A 22665-nucleotide genomic window follows, 5' to 3' on the forward strand; every position below is an offset into this window, starting at 1 on the left:
CAAAGAGTCACTCATGCACCTTCAGACAGAGTGGAGCCCCTCACAGCTCTCTCACGCTTTACAAAGCTTCACAGYGACTCTTTGAAATTTGAAATAAAACCTTGAAATAAAGCCAGCTGGCCAAGGCAAACTAAAAGATAGAATGATATATTAAATATGATGTAGCATAGATAYAGCTGAAGAGTGTAAGCAAGGGAGAATTGGATAGTGACAATAAAAATGRAGAAAATCTTGGGTTCAGCTTCTTTTTCCCCAACTAAAATCCTACGTTATTCTAAGCAAATCACTTGTCCTATTTTCTAAAACTTTACGAAAAAGAAAAGAATATGTTTTACAGAGAAAAAATTTTAATGTTGTAAGAGTGCCACTGAAAATGAGTACATGAGTACATAAAATTAAAAAGTATTTCTGAATTAAACAGTACAAAGAGAAGTTCAGTATGATGAGACCAATAGTGCAAATAAAGGAACTGAGGATTTTCCATATTCTTGGCCAGAAGGAAGAAGGATCTGCTAGAGCAAGGATYGTATGCTTCTTTTTCCTTATGATTCATGATGTCTCCTCTAAGTACATTTGCTTCAAATTTATCTTGAAATCCATGTAGTGATCCGTCCAGTGAGGAATTGTTAACTTGTGATGGACATGGTGCCCTCATTAGTTGTATTGCAAATACAGAACTCAGAAGAATTGTTTTCAAAATGTTTTTTCCAGCTATACCAAGTCTTTATAGTAACTTTGTAGATGAGTACAGCTAAATGTACAAGGAAGAAGAGAAAGACTTCTCTCATTTCTAGGATTATAGTATTTGKTTATTATGAGAACTTCAGAATTAATCTCTGTGTACTTTCTTACCTGATTTTACTCTTCKGAGCTTTTTGAACCTAAATGCCCTGAAACAAAATAGCAATAATCTTAAAACATAGGAGGCAGATAATACGCCAGTGAAACTGTTCTCATTGATGCCACCTACTAGAAACAAAGTAAGATACATCTATCTTTCATCATCTGCATGATCCCTGCACTCCAATGCAACGAACATAGAAAATCCTCTACAGGAGGATGATCCAAGTTTTCTTTGTATCCATAACTATCAGCAAAACACACTCAAGGCAAACTGATGAAGGTATTTTTAGGAGGAGATGCTCTTGTAGCTTAACCATTGGGACAGTCAGGAATTTCCAAGCATGCAATATAAAATCCAAATTTCTTTTCAGGATCTTGGAACTGGATCACTGGGGCTCTTAGAAATGAGATAAAGTACTCGATGCAGTTGGTTGCAACAAGAGAGTCTATAGTCCCAGCAAAAAGTCTCAAAATTCATTCCAGATAAAGTTTCAAAATCTAGATAGTAATCTTGGGCCAGGCTCTGCTCTAAAGGAGTAATTGCTGCCAAGAGTAGGGCCTCAGAGTAATGTGTCCCCAAGGACCTGTCTTGCTGAGTTATCTGGAGTGGGATAATTTGGTTCTGTGTTTTTCAACACAGCTAGTCTTGYCCTTTTTCGTTTATTTTATGGTCATATCATTTTTGAGCAGTGGGAAAAAACAATATTCTGGGTTGCAAGTTCATGTAAAGTACTCTGGGCAGTATTTTACTAGAACTTAGAAGTTGGAAAAAATATGATTGCTTAAGAGAAGACTACAACATGAAATGATAATTTAGACCCTTATTCAGCTCTATGCAAGAACTCAACTAGTCTTATCCAGAAAGGAGGTTATCATATTACCTATTATTTTTAGGCTGTGTGGCATTAAACTAGATCCTTCTCTTCCTATATGTCTACTGAGCTTTCAGTAACCAGGTTTTGGTTTACTCAGTGAAATAAATTTACACGAGTAGTCCAGTTCAAATGAAGACTAAAATTTGTAAACAGTATAGTACATAAAAGACTGAAAATAAATATTTATTTGGAATTCTATCCATCAAACCAATTCTATCCATCTACCAACAAACAGATGATAGGAATCTTCTCTTTCAACTTACGCTTATCAAAAAGATATCAAAAGAAGGGATAAACAATGATGTTTCCAAACAAAACTTACTTTTGAGAAATATGTTAATTTACATTCTAAYTTAAGGCCAGGATTAGTATAACACAAAATCAAAAGTGCATCTGTAAAAAATTTTAATACTGGAATAAATGTCCCCCTTTTTAACCAGGATTTTGCAGCAGAGGCCCAGAAGCTCCACAGCAAAAACTATAAATTGTCCTCTGAAATACTTCTGAAATGGAAGATGGTCTGTGAGCTCAGACTTTAAACTGTGGTGCCTTAGTTTGGGGCATGATTTGACTACAGCTAATGAGCAAATCTGGCAGCAGCCAAGAGTTGCCTGATTATTTCAGAGAAGCAGTCATGTTACTCATTTCCACCTGCTGCCTATAAAGCTGGATTATTGAAGTTGCCTTTGACATTTTGCAGGAGTAAGCAGCAGAGCAAACAAACAAAAATAGGGAACATCTTTGCATCATTCAGAGAGACCACCAAAGAATTACTAATCATTTAATGTGGGTCGAACTGCTAGAGAAACTATTGTTTGTCTGTTGACAAGATTTATACAGATACTCAAAGAGCAAACAATACAGTGACTCTGTGGATCAGATTCTCAGTTTCTATCATTTACCACAGACCCATTGTCTAAAAATTTCAATGGATATTTTCATTTGAAAAGTAATACACACTTTTCAAAGTGCAGATGGAAACCGTGTAGCTTTTCAGATCACTAAGGCGATTTAGAGCATTGATCCACATTAGATTTCTTTGGTGGTAAAACTAATTAAGAAGATCTCTGCTCTCCCGCTAGCATTTTGCCCTATTGGTTGTGCCAGAGCAAAATGGCCAAAGGACTAGAATATGAATTGAGCTCAACAGGAGCAAATAAAATCATATTTTTTTGCATAATATGTTGTGCACGCTAATGACTGACTCATTCTCACATTGCATCTCCTTCACACTACCAGATATTCTGTTATCAAACTAGTGAGCTCTTGTGGAAGAGATCTGCACACAAGACCTCATTACTTTTGTGTCATGTAAGTGACAGAAATTTGGGTTTGTGGCTTTATTGATTAGCAGCAGTTAGGCAACATGTCACATTCAGGATTTAGATTTAGATTATTTGCTAGCAAGTGTGATGTGTGAATCTGCATGTGGGTGGTGGAAATGAATAAAATGAGTTTCTCCAATAACAAAAATTGTAGAATATAATGTGCAAGTAAAAGAAAAGTAGAAAAGATTCTAGAAAATTGTTTGTCTTCGGGAGAGGTAGGCAATGTATATTAAAATCGTCAAAAATATCTGAATAAGTATTGTTTAAAAAAAATCAAAACATTCTGTACTGATCATTACTACTTGTGAAAGACTGCTTCATACTGCTGTTGAGTTTTCACTTTGTCTTCAGCCATTGTAGGGTAAAAACTTCAGAAGACTGCAGCAAAACTTCACAGTGATGTGAATTTCACTCAGAATACTATTAAATTTTAAAGATTTTAACCAGAAATATACAGAGAAAATTTTATTTGAGAAAGTACCTTTCTTTGTCTTGTATTATTGAACAATATTTAATCAATAACAAGCAGGATTTTTAGTTTTCTTATATTATTCACAAGAAATTAATACAATACTAAGTTATATTAATAATTTGCTGTAATATAGTTCAAAGTTATGTTAATAGTTTGTTATTCCAAAAATGTCATTAAAACATGCATGCTACAAATACATAAGAACAGACAAAGAAAAACAACTAGTCACTTAACAACCATTTTAGACAAGTGTCTGGGTACATCCTCTTCCTGCTTAGTTGCTACCTTATCAAAAATCTTTAGCACAATGTCAAGTTGAGAGTGCAGAGCTGATCTGAACTTTAAACAGATCTGTTCTTAACCAGATACTATATCTGAGTGATAATTTTATCTATCGAACCTGAACTGTAGCTGAACTGAGTGGGTGAAGCAGGAGAAAGAGAAGGATAGGGGTTAACATAAAGATTTTTAAATCATTTAAAAGCTGTCAGGACCTTTTTTCTTTTTTTTATAGAACAAGTATATAATAATAACTATGCAGTTGCAACTGGAAGGAAGTCATGAGGAGATACCGTAACGTAAACACAGGACAGAAATAATAATAAAAAAAAAGATGGAGAGAAAATGAACTAGAATTGCATGCTTCTGTAGTATGGTAATAGTATGGTAGCTGGATTGTGCCACAAATACCACCCTCCACATGGTTCACAGGCAGCAGCAGCTAATTGATGAAACTTTGACATAGCTACCAACTCTCTGGCCTCCATAATGCAACAGCTAGAAAGTTAAAATAAAAATTACATGGTACTTAATTCAAGAYATACTTAAGCAATTCTCAGAAAAATGGCTTTTTAAAGTTTGAGCTTCACCTGGCAGAGTGCAGTGCCACTGATGATTTCAAATCTGTATTAAAGTCTACTGATAATACAAGTTATTAGCATGAACAACTGACTGAGTGATTTTTATGGTGCTTGATTAAAATGACGAGTTTTTAAACGCTAATCTTTTTATCTTTCTGCTGAATACTCCTATGAGAAAAAAAGAAAGAAAAAATCCTATGATACGCCTGAACCATATCACCTGACAAAAATTATATAGGCAATTTTGTGAACACAAATCAGTTGGAAAGAACATTTTCAGTCCTCAATTTTATCCTTTATGATCTAAATAATCTGGAGGTATATTAGGAGACAATATAATATCAGGAAAAGAGAATGAACAATTAAAAATTTCACCCTTTTCAGTTGACTTTCTTTTCAGTTTAATATTTGATCTGAACAAGTTCACATTGGCAATGAAACCAGGAACTTTTCACCTAGAAATTCTCCCTAARCCTCTGCCTTTTTCAGGCATGCAAAGAACCCCCCCCTCACACCCCACTAGGTTGCTGGAGATAAACCTGCCCGAAGCCTTGGTCACCTCAGGGGTCTCCTGCCCATGTTACCTCCAAGGCTGGACTTGGTGTCTGAGCTCTCACATCCTCAACGGTGGTGTGGCAAGATGTCAGTTCTCTGAGAGAAGGCAGATGGACTCACTTCCATCTCCTGAAGCTGTCATCTCTCAGTATTTAATGTTACAATACAGGAAAATGACTTCTTACAGTGGCAAGAGGGAGGAGTATTTTACTTCAGGCCAGGATGTCAAGATTAGCTGAGGGTTTGGGATATACTTTTTTCATTTTGTTCTTGCTGTTTTTTTTCTTTTACAAAAGAGAACAACTTCAAGAGGAGAGTTTAGGAGAATCCTACTCCATATGGTAGTATAAATTCATGATTAGAGTCACCACTTGAGAAATGAGATGAAGTTTTAAGTTTCTCTTCTACTCTTTTGATTTGCTAGCGTAGAAGGCTCCTTGCTAAGTGTGCTGTCTTTGACAGAGCACACGTAGATAGTACAGCCATTCTTTTGCCCCACAAAGACATCTTTAATCTAAAAGCTGCATAACTGCTGTAGCAGAACACCAGACTTGAGCTGTTTAATAAGCCCAGGAAATAAATGTGAAGAGGCTTATTAGTTTGACTAGACTGTCCAGGTTAGTTGGATTCTGATTTAGTGGTGCTAAATGTGACTAGCTCTTAGCAGATGCAGAAATAGGTGCTGTCTTTTTGTAATGGGTTATATAGACATCCTTTGGTTACACGTGGCTGACTCCAATGCATTGCAAGGGAGTTTAAGTAATTCACTGAGGCCTTTTAAGCTAGGTAGCAGGAAACCTAACAGACTAGTGTAATTAATAATTAAATATTATTTTTTTACTGTTATTAATAATTAATAGTTACCAGGTTTACAATATCTTAATCTTCAAGGGTCCATCTACAGAGTAGCTGTCACTTTCTTTAATTCCACTTTTCCTGTCAGACATAGCTTCCCCACTCATTCACACTGCATTCAGCTGCATTTCTTGCTTAAATGTATTGATAGGGTAAGCTGAGTTTAGATCCACTTTCTACAGTATGGAGCAGATCAGCTCACTCCAGAAGGAGCTTCATTTTGAACAGCATGGATGAGAGTCAGACAATCTCAGCTGGGCTGAGATCTTGGGGATCCTTTTCTAACATGTGTTAGAGATAACGAAGAAATAATGTGGCTATTTTTTGTCATAAGTGTGGATATTCAACCAAGTAAATACAAGTCAGGTCAGTAAGGGTTGAGCAGAGCCAGCATATCATCTTTTAGAAGTCCCCCACTCAAGAAGAAGAGTCACTTCGCTGTGCGCTATCCAGGGCTTGTGTGCGCCAGAACTGCAGGGGATATGTAGAGTCTCATGGGAGTCCTGGGATGTGTGGAGATGCCTGAAGAAAACAGAGAGTGGTTAAAAAGGCCTCTCTAGCAGTTGTTTCCCCTATTTAACAAGGCAGCTACTTCATTTTGGTGTTAAAAATAGGTTCTTTGTAAATCAGTAAATAATGAACTGTGCCTTAAGGCAAGGACCTAGGGTTTTTTTTGGACTTAACATTGACTTTTACTTGTCAGATGAAGGAGTGTCCTATCACCTTATTTTTGTATTCTGATCTTAGTTGCATGAATAACACAATGGCTTGTGTCATGTGAGGGAGGAATTAGTTTATTGCCTTTCCATTTCTCTTGAACACTAGCAACATAATTTTAAAAGAAACATTGGATTTTCCTTTTCTTTTTTTTCTGAAAGTGATGGTTCCTTTCATGGTGATTTCCCTAAATTTTATTAATTTCTAGTGGTTCCATGTGGGATATATCTTTTCTCCCGATAACTCACACTGGTTTACATTGAGCATGCTGCCACATTGCAGTGTGACATGAAAAATCTGGTGCAACTTCTCATAGTATGGCAGTTTTTTGGGGGGTAAACTAGGTAAAAGTGTGCATACATTTTACTTCCTAGCCCCTTTGAATAGAAAAGAGTAAGATGGATGCAACATACTTCTGTTTATGCCAGCAGTAACTTCTGTTCATCCTGAACACGCTTGCAATAATAATAAATGGCTCTGTTACTCTGACAAACCCCCTATGGCATTTTCCTGGCTCTCAGGAACAGTTCCAAGTTTCATGGATTTGGATGGGTCTCATCATTATTGTTTAGTTCTTAATGAATACTGATAAAATATTCATTGGCTTTTGAAATTTTATTTTTTTTTTTAGGGTTTTTGAAATGATGCTCCTGTGTGTGTAACTAAAGGTATCCTGCAATAAAAGTCCATAAAAATGGGTCGACAGAAAGAAAGCATCAATAAAATTGTCTTTATGGTTACTTCCAGAGCATTTTTTCTGCTGACCTGGCTTTTATTTCTTCTTTAAATATTAATTGTTGATTTGCTAGTTTGAAAACATGTCCTGGAGTTCCCTTAGGCACACAGCTACAAGGTTTTTCTTCTGTTCTTCCCAATCTCTTTTCACCATCTCCTTTACTTCTACTTTCCTGCTTTCATCCTCCCACCACGACAAGTTGAGTGGATAAGGCACATCGGTGAGGGGTGCAGGTGCTGCACGTCACTGAAATCATAATAGATATTTAGTGTTACTGGAAGCTATGCATTGCACATAAGTTACGTTTTGCAGTCACCTTACTGCTAAASGTAGTTTGGAACACATTTAACAAGCACTAAAAAACCCAAGAGGAAAAGGGCAAGAAATAATCAAGACAGTGCTGTTCATCTTGGTTTGTTTCATCACAGAATAACACCTTTCTCACCCCCCCATCTACAACACAAACTTACTTCCCTGCCTCCTGCTAAAGAGGAGAGCACTGAGAGGCTCTGTCCTCTACAAAGCTGTATGTGATGCCACCACTTCAGTAAATTAATCTTGACTGTGGTCTCTTGGTGCTTGCCTTTTACAAAAATGAGAACAAACACCAGACAAACAATGGAAAAAGTTACTCAGAACTGTCAAAATGAAAGAATGTTAACATTTTCAGTCTGCAAGTCTTGGATAAATTATTCTAATACTTAATCTGGACTCTAATATTTTATTTGGGGGAGGAGGGTGAAGAAAACCTTTTAAACTGGTTACTAGAAATCCCTTTGCTGCTTGCAAAAAAACAATTCTTCATCTTTGTGGTCCCCAAGACCCACATATTAGGTCTCGATTTATGATATATTTATTGAAATAGTTTCCAAACTGAGACAACTTTATACTTCAGTCTGAGGATGATCTTCAACAACATTTTAAGATTTTTCAAGATAAAGATGTACTTCTACACTACGTTCAGCTGCTTTATTGAAAAATAAAGTAATGTCTTCTCTGGTACAGATTTCAGGCTCCTTTCTCTGACTTTTATTGAGTCTATCTTTTGGAAGCCAGAGCAGATTTCTCCAATTAGCAGAGTTTCCCCCATACAATGCTTGTGTGAATGGGTTTTGTATAGCTGGGAGCTGAACTGGATTTATTGTGATCCAAAGGCAACAGTCCTGCTTGGTGAGGCAGAGGAAGCCTACCCTGAGCCAGCAGGCACTAAGCAAACATTTCTGGAGCTGAAGCTGCTCTTTCTCTAAATCAAACCTTCATTCCTCATATTTAACAAACTGAACCTTGTGAGGAGGACATTTGCAGTCCCACACAGTAAGGCTTTGCCCTAACTAACTCTGCAGTTTGTCACTTACAACCAAAAAGCTTCATACRCCTGTTGAATGCCAAAGTCTTTCTAAAAAGCAGCTGTAATTCCTGGCTCTTAAAAGCGTTGTCCTTTTGAGTTACTTCACTGTGCTTCTGCTCACAGCCCGACTGTGGTTAAAAGCAAACTGTCATTTTTGAGACCGTGGCTTCACCCTTGCAAGCATGACAGGAGTGACAGGAAGGAAGGGGATATATGCTGATTCTGGCAGTACTCAAGGTTATTGCCAGTAGTTTTCCCTTTGGAATGCRAATACCGGAATTTTGCTAATGTGATTCTTTCTCTAACTCTGACTGCCATGGCTTGGGAACCCAGGCTACTTCCACACAGATTTATATGCCTCCTCATGTGACCTTCTGTCTGCCATCTCAGGTACCATTTTTGATGCTCATAAAATAAATCTCAAAAAAAAAAAAAAAAAAAAAGATTAACCGTAGAATGGCATTTTATTATTATTTTACAGAAGTGGGTAGAAAACACTGCCAGGAATATTTATTTTGCTTGTGAGAGCCTATATTTTGGGGGATGCAGTTACTTGCACTCTTCTACTGCTTTTGAAGTTAGCATGCCAAAGTTTCCTTTTGAAGGGATTAGTGCTATTTAAATAGATGCACATAGCTGCTGTGCATCATCATTTAGACTCTTTCATAACTGGTGTTACTGCTTATAGAATTGGCCTTTCTCCCTAGGTGATCTGCTGGTAGTACTGCCTTGCAGCCTGTAACCTCCATGTCCTTTTGATGGTTTTCTGGTGCGCTTAGTTTGATGCGGTTCATAGTTTCTATATTTTTTTTGTACATGGAAAGTTCTTTTCCACTCCAGCCAGAGCTCTTTGCAGCAAAGTGGTAAGAGTGGATCTTTTCTGTAGAGGAGCAATCTGGATACAAGGATAGATAGCTACTTACCAAACACTGGCACACGATGGACTTGTTTCTGTAACCTGTCCTCCGGGAATCATGCAGCTGTGCAAAAATCCAGCCTGYGCAGTCCACAGGAAAAGCCTGAAAAGGCAGTGGGAGAGAAACCAACGTGGTAACATTTCCCAAACCCACAGTGAGCCATAGGCAACATAGCTAAGGATACCCAGCATTCAGTAGAGCAATTCCAGTGGAATGTGTCCTTCTGAATATATTATTTCTGAGAATCACAAAAAATTCTACAGCAGAAGATTTTGTATAYGGAAGAGGTGAAAAACTGCTGTAGGTCCTGCTCCTCCGAACAAATACCTAGAGATAAGCACTGGGAAGAGAAGGCAACTGCCCACATTTATTGCCTACTAGCCAAAGGGAAGAGGTGCTTGCTGAACTTCTTTATCCAGGTGATTTTTAAAATATTTTCCTGTTGTTGTTGTTGTTGTCAGGTTTAATTAGCTGAAGGAAAAAAAAAAGGCATTTTGCTGACAGGCTGGTGTTAGTGAATAGAAGGAAAAGTAGAAAGAACCTGATCTCTTGCGGTCTATGTACCAAAGGGGCTCAGCACATACCTGTAATAGCTGAATACAACTGAAATTATTATTCTTTAGGCAATCACAGATTCCTGCAGGATTCTTATTGAATTTACTTAATCCTTAGTGAGAAAATTATGGCAGCCCAAGGGTATAACCATAAGTGTTATTTATAACAGGAATTCGAAGAGTTTATATACTACAGTCTGTTTTTTTTGTTTGTTTGTTTGTTTGTTTGTTTTTGTTTTTTGTTTTTTTTTTTCCCTTTCTGGAGGTATTTTGAGGAAAGCTTGATGGAGGAATAACTTTCCATAGTATTTTCACAGAAAGTTATTTGATTGTTGATACTTGTGCAAGTAATTGCATGAGCTTTCATTTGTTGCAGAAGGACTGACAGACGAGGAAAATTATTTTATAAATAAAATTATATGTTATATGAAGAAATAGCTACTTTTATGTAGCATTCAGTGAATTAATTAGCCAAAAAGCCTAAGGTGAAAGTTGTGTAGCATTCCTAATCACAAATATTTTCCTTTATGCAAGTAAAATGGTTAATGTCAGTGCAACTTTCCAAAATGCATTTTACAAACAGTCTTGGAGCATATACCATGAAGGGTATATACTATATGGCAGTTTGAGCAAGAATTATTTGAAGTGCTAATGACTCGTTTAGATGGGGAAGATTAGGAGTTGCTTGATGTCTGATGATCTGTGAAAACAGCAAGAGAACATTTTATATGGAGCGGAATATCTTTTAATTATCTTTCTAAAGAAAGAAAAGTATAAAACAGACATATGAATGGTAACCAGAATCTTAGACACTGAATAGGTGATTGGCCTTGAGATAAGGATGAATATATATATATATACACACATATATACATATATATATATATCTCAACATATATACCAATACACATACATATGCTCACACACAGATATATTTTATACATAATATTTATATATCTATCTTACGTGAACATAATGAAATATAATGTAATTATGTGATTAATCAGTACAGTGATTTATAATGCACTATTTTATACTAACATCTAAAGGCTCTGTCAYGATTAAGATTGCCAAAGGTGTTAATAATGATTTTTTTCTTATTAAAAAAGAGTTTATATAGTCATTGCATTATCACTGAACATGATGAATTCACTTAACTTTAGCACAGACATGCTACGTATTGCTATTCTGTAAAAATAACAGGGAAATGTACTGTTAAGCTATAGTTCATACAGGTAAGGCAAAACTTTTAAAGCGAATATGAAACATTGCACATAGCTCTCCCCTAAATATGTAAGTCTGAATCTTATATGCAGATGTTCATACCTGAGTATAGAGCTGAATACAGAGCACTGCTGCTTCAAATTTGGGATTTGGGATTTACATTTTAGATTCAAAATAAAGATACCCATGAAAGAAAGTTCAATACATGACAGTCAAACTAACTGGATAAGTATTTACTTAAATTCAATTTCAAATTTGTGTAAAAGATAGCCTCTTCAAATCTGAAAAGATGACTAAAGCCCTTTCTGAAAGTCTTTTGCCAAAAGCTTTTCAGACAATCAGCAGCATCCTTACTATTCAGCAAGGCCTCGTTAGTTGAGGTGTTACACTAACACTTTTAAAAATGCTATTCTTTGAAGTATCGAGTATATCTGAAGATGCACATTTATCCTTCAGAGATGGAAACAGGAAAAAATTAGTCTGTTGTGGAGCTCCAAGCAGCAAAGGCAAGACTGAGAGAATTAAAAGAACTGTTTAACTATTTTTTACATGAATTGAGATAAGCAATCATTACTGTCTGACAGCAATTTAGCTTGTATATAAGTATCCTTTCAGACTATGTTTATAACTATTAATTTGCTTGGATTACGTAATTCCTGGAGACATCAGTCARTGCTGCCCCATTGTCATAAACCCCATGTAAATACAAAATCAGTGCCTGGAAAAACTTAAAATCTAAATAGGCAAGACAGACAAAAATGTGAGCCAAACAAGTGATGTGGTCAAACCAGTTAACGCCAGGCTATAATCTTTTCAGTGCAGAGGAAGCTCAGAGAGCAAAACAGGTGGGGACTGAGCAGGGTGGACTAACACTTGGGGGAGGGAAGTAGTAAGAGGGCAAGCGAAGGCCCCGAAGGGTTGAGGAGAAGTCTGTGATGGGTGAAGCGCGAGCGATTAGCCRTGCTGAGAGGGAAGCCCACCAGCCAGCAGGTAAGTAGTGTTTCAGAGTGTGAGGATATCACTGAAAGCTGGACTGTACAGATAGACTAGAATAACTCGCAGCAGCAGGTTGAGGAATAATTTTCTGCCTGGAAGTGTCTCGAACTTCAACGCTCCAAAGACGGTGACAGAGCTTGTGTGTGCTGGGCTTCACGTCACGCAGCTCCTTGGCCAGGCCTGCTGCACTTGGCTCTTTACCGGTTTTTCTCTTCAAGGCAAATGCTAGACAGATTGGGAAATATTGTAGGTTTTTCTTCAGATATGATCTATGTAGTTGAAGCTATCTTAAAATGGAGGAAAACAATCCTGTTCTAACTAGAAGGACTTTGTGCTGTTAGTAACGCATGTGTGATAAATGTTTCCAGATTGTCACGAATTCAAAATAGTGAAAGAGATGATGCTGGCCTGAACCAGGTAACGTCTGTTCGTCTCTGTCTACAGCTACTAATACTCATGCATGGTTTGCCTGCTCCATGGAGCACTGGAAACAAGGATAAAGTAATTTTGAATGTTCTCATCATGCCTTTCTCCATGTGACTATTTGAAGATAGAGGAGGTACAATAGCTTAATCTCTGGCAATGTAAAAAATATTCAGTTAAACATAATATTCAAATATAACTGGTTCTATGTGAAGTGTTTTAAGCATACGAGGAATGGATAGATGAAGTAGAGGCTGTACAGATTGGGCTAATTATTTCAGTAAGTGCCTAAAGACATTTTCAAATTTTACTTAAATAAGAGAATTTATGAGCATTGCTAACATTATTAAATGTATCATTATATATATATATATATGTGTATATATATGTATGTGTATATATATATATCATGTATCATTACTTCACAGGGCTTAAATGGGTGTCCTACCTATTTTCTAGATAAGGTATATGTGTAATAATCCAGTTGCGATATGAACTGGTGCTACAATATATCACATCCCAGTAACTTTTCTACTTTTTTCTTGCTAGTGGTAACAGCCCTTAAAGTCTAGAAACAGGATTTCCAAACTCCCATTATCCCTTTCCTTTTCTTGCACTCCAGCATATCTTATATTCCAGAGAAAAAGTAGCCCATGGAGTCAGCATAATACAGCCTGCCATTCCAGGGTCAGCCAACTGCATGAACCAACACAAAAACCAATAGTAGCATAATTAGATGCTTTACGTCTTGAGCAGTAAAAGGCTATAAAGATTGGAATGACAACAGTGAAATCCCTCGGGAGACTTATTTCCATTCCAAAGAGGCAATTTTCAGTTCTTTTCAATATATTTGCCTTTAATCTCATCATATGTATTAATGGTAGATTCTGGTACTAATTTTGTGTTCCATAGTAAAAGACAGGTTATAGATTACTATCCCGTGGAATCACAGTAGTCAAAACCAGCTGAAAGGCTGGGAGTGGTCTCTGTACTGGCATTTGGTCTTGTTAACGTGAGCATATTTCCATGGAAATGGGATACAAAGTCAGTATGAAAGAAATTGAGAGATAAAACTGGGGTCAAGACTTGGGCAGGTGACTCAGTAACTTGATGGCACCCTTCAAAATTCAGTAAAAAGAAACATATCTACATATTTTACATGTACCTGTATCAAACTCATTTACATACATATCTACAAAAAAAATCCCCTCAAACTCTACGTAGGTTTAGGAGAAAGAATTTCAGTTAATTTTATAAATGGTCTTAGAAAACAATTTGGAAAGCTCTGTGTCCGTAGAATTTGTTTTTATTGGTGTACATGGGTTTTTAAATAAATCTATAAATATATAGGAAGCAATAGGAGGTACATTTTCCTGCTCCTGCAGAAACGTCTATTGGTTCTGAATGTATTTTATAAATAGTTCAAAAATAGTCCACCTGTATGTACAGATTACCCCTGTAACGCTGCCAAACTCAATTTTGTTTTGAGTTATTGAAYGTGTTAGTGCTGGTTTTGTGACCCAAAGATGCCTGTGCGCCTGACTTTTTTGAATGTGTCTCTTGATTTTGCTTTGGGAAATAATAGTTGTCATGCTTATTCAGGACAGGTCACGTTTGTCTTCGGATTCACAACGTAACAGAGAGAGGAAATMGCAGGCAAATACTGCCCTGCCAATTTCTTTGGGTCTTCAGTGCGTGAAGTATGAGGACAACTTTACCGTAATGAAAATGTACTTTTGTTTTTCTTTTAGKTTTCACAACTGACAAATGCTCCCAGAGTTTCATATTTTCTCCCTATTGCCTTGCCGCACTCTTCTGAGGCTGTAAATGAATCCTCCCTGCAATTTGGTATTAACCACATTGACCTTGGTAAAGTCTTTGAGGGATACACAAAAGCATATCAAAAATAACTCCAGGAAGGGAAGCATTTTGTTTGCTGCTATTGCTTCGTTTAATTTCCAGAGTTTAATTCTGGAAATAGCTGACAGGATGCTTTCACAGCTTGGTCAAGCCTTGGAGCGGCTCTATCCCATTTAGSGAGACACCGCTAGAACTTCGTCTCTTCGTTTGAGCAAAACTCCTGCAACAAACCTCTGGGTTCATTAGCACTGTGGGTGATGGGAAATTCTCCAGGGCACAGTTACGCACAAAGAAATCCCTAATGGATTTRCTGTAACCCAGCATCTTGATAATTAACTTAATTAGGCTATCAGTTTATGAGTTTTCTGCTAATGAAAAGCTGTCTGACTGAGAATTARGTTTTGACATACAGAGATGCTTCTGTAATGCTGCCTCGTGCAAGGTGGCCCCAACAAGGTTTTCACCTGCCCTGTTTGTTGACCATTTATTCACTTGATTCAGGGATACTACTTTGCGGTACCACTTTGTGGTTCACAAAAAAAAGCTGAAAAAACTGCTAATTCAGGAATATCTAAGTAAGTACATTTTTCCAAAACRTTAAAATGTAGAACTATCACTACACAGTATTTAAGCAAACTAGGATATACATATTTTTACTAGCTAAAAACGTAACAGATAAAAATACAAGCTTGGATAGCACTCAGTCAAGATTTACTGTTTGAGAGACCCCATGACTGGATTTAAATGAATTAATTAATTCTTTACCCTTCAGCCCTGTTCCTAATTTTAGCTTTTAACTATGTCACAGCCTATTTTTTTTCTACTTATCTGCAATTTAATTCACTATTCTTCTTGTCATTAAATGAGAAAAGTACCAGAGGTATGTACTAAAATATATAAAGCAGAGGACGGCACTTTTTAACTAGACTGATGAGCATGGGATAGGTTCAGTTAAACTAAAGCAAAGTAATACTAGGCCCAGTCCCTTTATAATAAAGCTGTTACCTTTTGTGAAGAATGCACCTGATCTGCATATTTGCTGCAGTAATTGAATGTATGTCTTTAATATCATAGCTATTTATAAATGAAAAAGCAGTTTCATCTGGTGCTATACAGTCTTTTGCCAGTGTAACAGCAAGTATATTTAAAATTTTTCAATTGGAAAATTTGTGTATCATACATTTGATAGGAAAACTGCAAAATTACTCACCATGCTCAGCTATAGGCAAGTTAGGAATTAGGCATTCTAAAATCTTAAAGTTAGTTTCAACTCTAATCCCCAGAGGAAATTCTGCTCTTTTGGAAATGAACTGAAATTTTGAACATTGACTTTACTGGTTTAAAGCACTCTGAATGCTTTGCAAATAGGATTGAGTTTTAAGATAAAAGTAACATATCATTGACCAGAAGCTCCTAAAAGAGATCAGATGTGTTGTGAAATGCTCCAAGTCATAATTCCAATTACTGGCCTGTGGTTTACCTTCCCAATATCTTCTCGTTGTCCTCCCCCATCACACAGTGAATCTGGAGACAAATATGACCTCTCTTGATTGAGTGTGGCAAAATTATTTATGATTATTTGTTCAAAGTAGCTACTAAATGTTGTCATTATAAGGTAGTGTAGAGATAAAGATTTAAGTTAAAACCTCTATGAAATACCCCCACTTACATCAGTGCAATCTGTCCTTGTTCTTCTTGACGTTTGAGTTCTCAAGATACCAAAAACTTCTTTCTAAGCACTTTCTGTCTCTGTCTCTTTATCCTTCATTACCTGTATTTCTTGAAATTTAAATTAAAAAATAAATCCATGGTCTTGGTGGGCTTCTGCTGGGCTAGGTGCATGAATGGATGTAAAAACTTGCGCTCCAAATATATATTGCCCAAAATACAACTGCCTCTGTTCTGGACAACCTAATTAAGGGATCCTTGGACTATCTTCATTGCTTTATAATAATACTTGAAATAAACAATATAAAAGCATACATATTTGTATGGGTACTTACTTCTGGAATCCCTGATGTTAACGCCTTATGGATTCTGGTTAGGTAAAATGGAGAAAGCTGATACAGAGAAATATGGCAACAATTTGGTGAGGACATTGGAGTGTTTGGGGGGTTGTCTGTATTTGCAGCTCTGATACCCTGAGGATGAAACTGAAATACTTTTAAAACCCATGCCAGCTGGCTGTCATTGAGTGCATAAGTACCATTAGAAAGCTAGTAAATAGTTTAGGTAGGAAAATTTGGTGCTTTCATCTCAGGTCCTGAGCTGATAGGTATCTGGAATAGAAAATCATCCTCATAATCTTCAGTCATCATTTTGCASCCTATTTTCATCACAGATGTTAAGGTTAGGGTGTGCTTAAAGCCTGACACATTCTTCCTTACAGATAACTTCCTTCACGCAGAGCTTGAGGTGGTACAGCATGGACRAATCTTTCCTACAAATTCTTCACATGTTAATCACTGAATTCTTACTAATAGAATTAAACCACCTTAAAAAAAACAACCAAACCTACCTATTTTATAATTTTTGTATAAATTCAGGGTTTTAAAATATAAAAAGCTTAAAATAGCTCGTTAGCAAGGCAAAGATAAAGAGAAGAGATGGATCAAATCCTTAAGAACAAGTTCTTACTGAATGTTGCTCAAGACAGTTATCTTCAGCAATTCCTTGTTCCTTCAGGATGGATGCAAGTCTAAGGTGCCAGTTCAGCTGACTGATCAACAAACACCACTGAACTTGAGAAATAAAGAGGAGATCATTAAATTCAAGTTCAAATCCAAATTTCTTCCCAGTGTTGGAATATAGTGTTTAGATTTTATAAAGYGAAAGGTCAAAACATAGCTCTAAATCCAGGTAGAATTTTCTTTATTTATTTCTACTCAAAATGTGTTATAACAATATAGCCATACACTGATGCAGTTTATTGTTATCATGCTGGTTTTCTTGATGCTCTAGGAGTTTATATTTTTTCATGAGAACAGTGGTCAAAACAAAAAGTAAATATTTTTACAGCTGAAAAATATTAACTTCCTTGCAAGAAAAATATCCCCAYGAGTGGTGTAGAAACAAATTGCCGGAATCAGAGATAAGTGTGTTCTGAGGCATACAGATAAAATCAGTATTTAAACTGCACTTAGAAAGTTAGCACTTTGTATTAGACACCTAATTTACTTATATTTATACACAATGTGCATCCTTGGGATTGATACATAATGGCTGCTTACCGCAGAAAGCATCAAATTCCAGTGAGAACATAGTGGAAGCATCTCTAGAAAAGCATATCATTAATGATGCATTTGGAGGAATGTGCAGTCAGATCTCCTTAACCACCTCCAAAGTAAATGTAAAATTTCCCAGCTGAAAATTTATGCTACAAGGAAAGCAACTAAGGCTGGAGGTCATGTTGCCTATAGGGAGTTCAGTGGTATTCCCACTTTTATTCTCCTCTGGTGGATCTGCCGTGGAGACAAAACAGGACTCCTCAGTGAACTAGGCATATAAAGAAAAACCCTTGTCCATGTTTCTGTTTTAAGCATTAGGCAGAATAGAATTATTAACTTTATTAAAGAAAATTATGACCCAAGATAGTTAACTAATAAGTGTTGCAACGTACATCTGAGTACATGGCAGAGGTTAATGTAGAGAATGTGTCAGTATTATACCTGACAAAAATACCACTATATAGGGTGTTTTAAAGTATATTTTCAGATATCTTTGATTCAATTTGCTACTAATATTGCATTAAATGCCAGTATAATTTGTCAAGATGTTACTGAATCTATACAGGAAGAAAAATGCACTTCATAATATTGTATGTCTGTGCCTCTGTGTGTGTGACAAGGACTGTGGTAATTCGCAAGTATAGATGATACTTGGATCCTGTGAATGCTTAACAAGGAGCCAAACTGCAAACTTTAGAGCACTTCAGTCACTTATTTATCATAGCCTCTTCCTGAAACATTTGAAGAACAGCTTCCCCCAATTCTGTGTACCAGATTTTCCAGTGGAGGAGCTCCAAAGTGCGACAGATACATATAGTTTTCTTCAGTATAAATGGATCATAGTGAAACTGAATGACTGTGTAAGCAAAAGTTAAGCTCTTTTACTCTGTTTTATTATTTTCTCTTATTCATAGTTTTCTGAATTGTCATGTTTTGGGATGAAAATTTCTAGTTGGCTTTCTCACAAAATCACGTATTGCCTTAAAAAAAGTAATATCCATTTTCAAGTAATATGAAAGATTTAGGACAGCAACACACAGATTAAAATTAATAATAATAATAATAGTGAGTATTCGCTCCTCTCCTTATTTACTCCACTTCCATCTTGTGCTTAATTAATTGCTGTAATACGTAAGTACTTGAAATTAGAAAATTTAAGTTTTCAGGAAAGACGTCTACACAGTCTGTAACCAACTAGCATCTGTTTCCAAGCTTATTGGGAAATAACATGCTGATTTCTGGTGAAAGAAATCCTTCTTCCTGGAGAAAAGAGTATTTTGGCATATTTACGGATTTGAAAGGAAACTCTTCTTAAATTCTTTGATTCAGGAATCACCTGTACATCACGATCCATATATTTAGTGATACCTTCTATGACCTCTCAGTAAAAATGGAGTTTATATACAAACTTCCAATTTATCCATGAGCATTTGAAGCTTCTGAAAGGTTAAATTGTTTTAAATGACTTTTCCTTTGATATTGAGGACAAACATCTGTTTTCTGGATGTCATATGGAAGAATCATCTCCTTCAAAATACAGTGACTCTCTGAAAATGTCTGTGCTATGCGCATATGGCTAAAACTTTAGAAAGTATATTTTTACATTTAATCCTGCAATGCATTCTACAAGTTTGTGTGAATACAGGCAACTCTGGTGTGTAAATGAGGCATTTGGCATCAGTTGCTTACATCAAGAAGGATAAACTTTTTGGCTTTCCTCGATTAATAATACATATATATATGCATAGGCGTATACATACACACACACATATATGTGTACATACATATACATATAGATATACTTAGAGAAATCTGTATGTATATGTCTTTTATATATATATATATAAGGCTATTTGCTGCTGCAGGCTCTGTGACATGGTCAGAGCTGTCAGTGGAGCACAGCAGTGCTCTGTGCTGCCATCCCGGCCTGCCCTCAGGCTAGCAAAATGTAGAAGCTTCTCCAGAAGGTGAAGCTATTTATTTGTTTAAGGTAATTTATTCTCCTTAATGCCCTCTTCCAGTCATACACCAGATAGAAATTTTCAGTAAAATAATAGCTACTAGGAAAACCAGGCRAAATTCTAAAGTGAATGTTTTCAAGTAACATTTTCTGGGGAATTCAGGAGTCATTTGCGAAACCAAACTTAGGAAAATTATAGTATTGTCCTCTCATGCCATGTAGTCCAGTGGTCACCTGAGATGCGTGAGAGTGATTTATAGCCTTATTTAAAAGGAGATCAGAGAGGAGATCACAATAGATTGTTTTGGTCTTGAAATCTACAGAATTCTCTGTAGGTTTTCACTGCCTCCATACATCTAAATTTTTTTTGATGACAGAAAGAATGAGATCTCAGAGTCCTTCCTCCTTATAGTATTGAAATACAATTTATTCACTCTTTTTCAGATAGATCCATGACTCTTTTTGTCCTTCCCTACATATCACAAGTAAGAAACCTTATACCCAAGTGTTCATCAAGAACCTGAAGTAACTGTTCACTGAGATCACTTTGTAGTTTTATGAGTTTCATACTAATTTTAACACTTTGGAAATTTTTGTAATTCTTGACATTACTTAGATATGTTTAATATCTTAAAATTTCTATGATATTAAAAAACCTATCTTAAAAATTCAAATACAATGAGATGATGGAAAATTAACATATTACTTTAATAAATACAATTTCTGTGATATTAGAGTGCTTGTTTTTCCATAAATATTCATAAGTGCCTATATACAAGCTATTTCCAAGTTCCTAAACCTCTAAGTTTTATAAACATTTTCTTTCATTTCTAGTATATATTCTCTTATATTTAGCAGGAGGAGGCAGTAGCTACTCAGGCAACACTTGGAAGTGGTGTTTTGCAAGGAAGATACGATAGCATTATCAACAACATTTTTTACTAACTCATTAAAGGCTAGAAATGATTTTTCACAACTAAGAATTCTTGCATAAATGTTGCTACTGGTTCAGAAAGACTTATCTTACTTTGAAAAAGACTTCCCATTTTTGAGAATTCAGAAAAGTCTTTGCATACAGCCAAGCTTGCTTGTTCATTGTCTCCTTATTACAAAAGTAGTAAGTCATATAGAAGCTGCATTCTGAATCAGACTACTGTCTGTACAACTTAAAAGGTCTGGTTACTGTTATGCTTTTCAGAGGAAATTCTATTGAAGTTGATGGTAGTATTCAGTTTGTTTTGCTGCCCTTTGTTATACTTCCAACATCTCTGTTTTGCACCTTTTGATCCTTTTCACTCACAAGCTCTATGATGAGGAGTTCTCCTTATAAAAAATGTTAATTGGCTTCTCAAGTGTTGATGAAGATTCTCAGTGATATGCACTATATATATATATATATATATATATACACACACATACATACACACAGACACACATGCGCGTGCACACACACATATATACATATATACATATAAATGTAGATACACACATACACACATATATAAATGTGTTTATAAAATATATACACAAATACACACAAACACATATCTGGATGTATATATTAGAAAGTTTTTTATATACGTTACTTTGCATTGGAGCAGATYTTACATGCAACACTCCATTTTCTTGTTCAGTCGGATTTATCTTTTTCAGATGGAAGATGGGGGGTGCTAACAAGGAAAGAAAGGCTTTTATATCATCTGTGTGTTCAAATATTCTGCCTGCCTAAGCTCCACTAGAACAGCTTCATTTTGCAATTCATTTGAACTATTGGAACCATCAGGCTTTTACATCAGTGCATTCATATTTTACAAGGTGGAGTCTGTTTTATGAATTTTGTAGCCCCCACAAAAAAAGTAATCCTATTCTATTTTTACACTAACTATTTTCTCTGCAACTTGATCTTGACAGTGAATTTTACCTGACATTAAAATCCTTTTTTTCATATATTATTTTTATTTTACACATTACTTTGATTTAACCCAAAATGTTCCTTTACTTGTAGCTGAATATCTTTTTCCTGCCATGTGTTTGCAAAGTATTTTATTTCTCACTTTTAATCCGAACATCTTAAATCTTTAATCTGATTCAGAAGGAAATGGAAATATGTATGATGTAGATCATGGAACAACTAAGTAACGACACACAATTAAGCATGTGTGGACAACATTGTATACCATGAATTCACATGTATATAGGAAAATGCTTTAATTGTTTTTCTGTGAATAGACTCCTTAATTATTTTTTGAAAGTAAATTTGAAAAAAGCAAGCAATTTAAACTAAAAATTCTCTTCTGCTCCTAATACAAATCTGAAAAAAGACTAAGAACAATAGCAGGAATGTGCAGTCATGTTTAAAATGTCTAAAGAGATAAGTGATACGAAACAAACGTGTAAAATGAGTGTAACAATACTAGGCAGTTGGTTAACTGATTATTATTTATTTTTTTGTATTTTATTCAATGGAAAACCTGCAATGATTTGTGACTAGAAACATAGAAACATAGTTTTAAGTATCAAAGAAAAGAAATTCCCCTCACTTTGACAGTAAGAAGCTTCCCTCTACTTACTGGCATCAAAGCCAAGTTTCACTGCTCAAAACAGTACTGTTTAGTACACAAATACATTTGCTGTACTATTTATGCAAATGCTGACGGTATTTATGCTTCAATCCTTGCAGCATAAGAAAAAGAACAGCTTTTATTGCATTTTTTAGGATATACATTCCAGTGTCGTGCACTCTTTCCTCCCATGTGTTCTCTATATTCTGGAGAATCCTAGGACAGACTGTCTCGCTCCCTTCAGACAAACATTTTACGTGATTGGCAAATCAGAAAATCTTCAATCACAAGACAGCTATAAAGATGTTTTTCATCTCCTGTAACAGCAGGGTGCTAACAGGAGAGTTAAGAAGA

Source organism: Rhea americana, unplaced genomic scaffold, assembly GCF_003343005.1.
Source record: "Rhea americana isolate MKP2758 unplaced genomic scaffold, rheAme1 scaffold_11, whole genome shotgun sequence".
Taxonomy (NCBI): Eukaryota; Metazoa; Chordata; class Aves; order Rheiformes; family Rheidae; genus Rhea; species Rhea americana.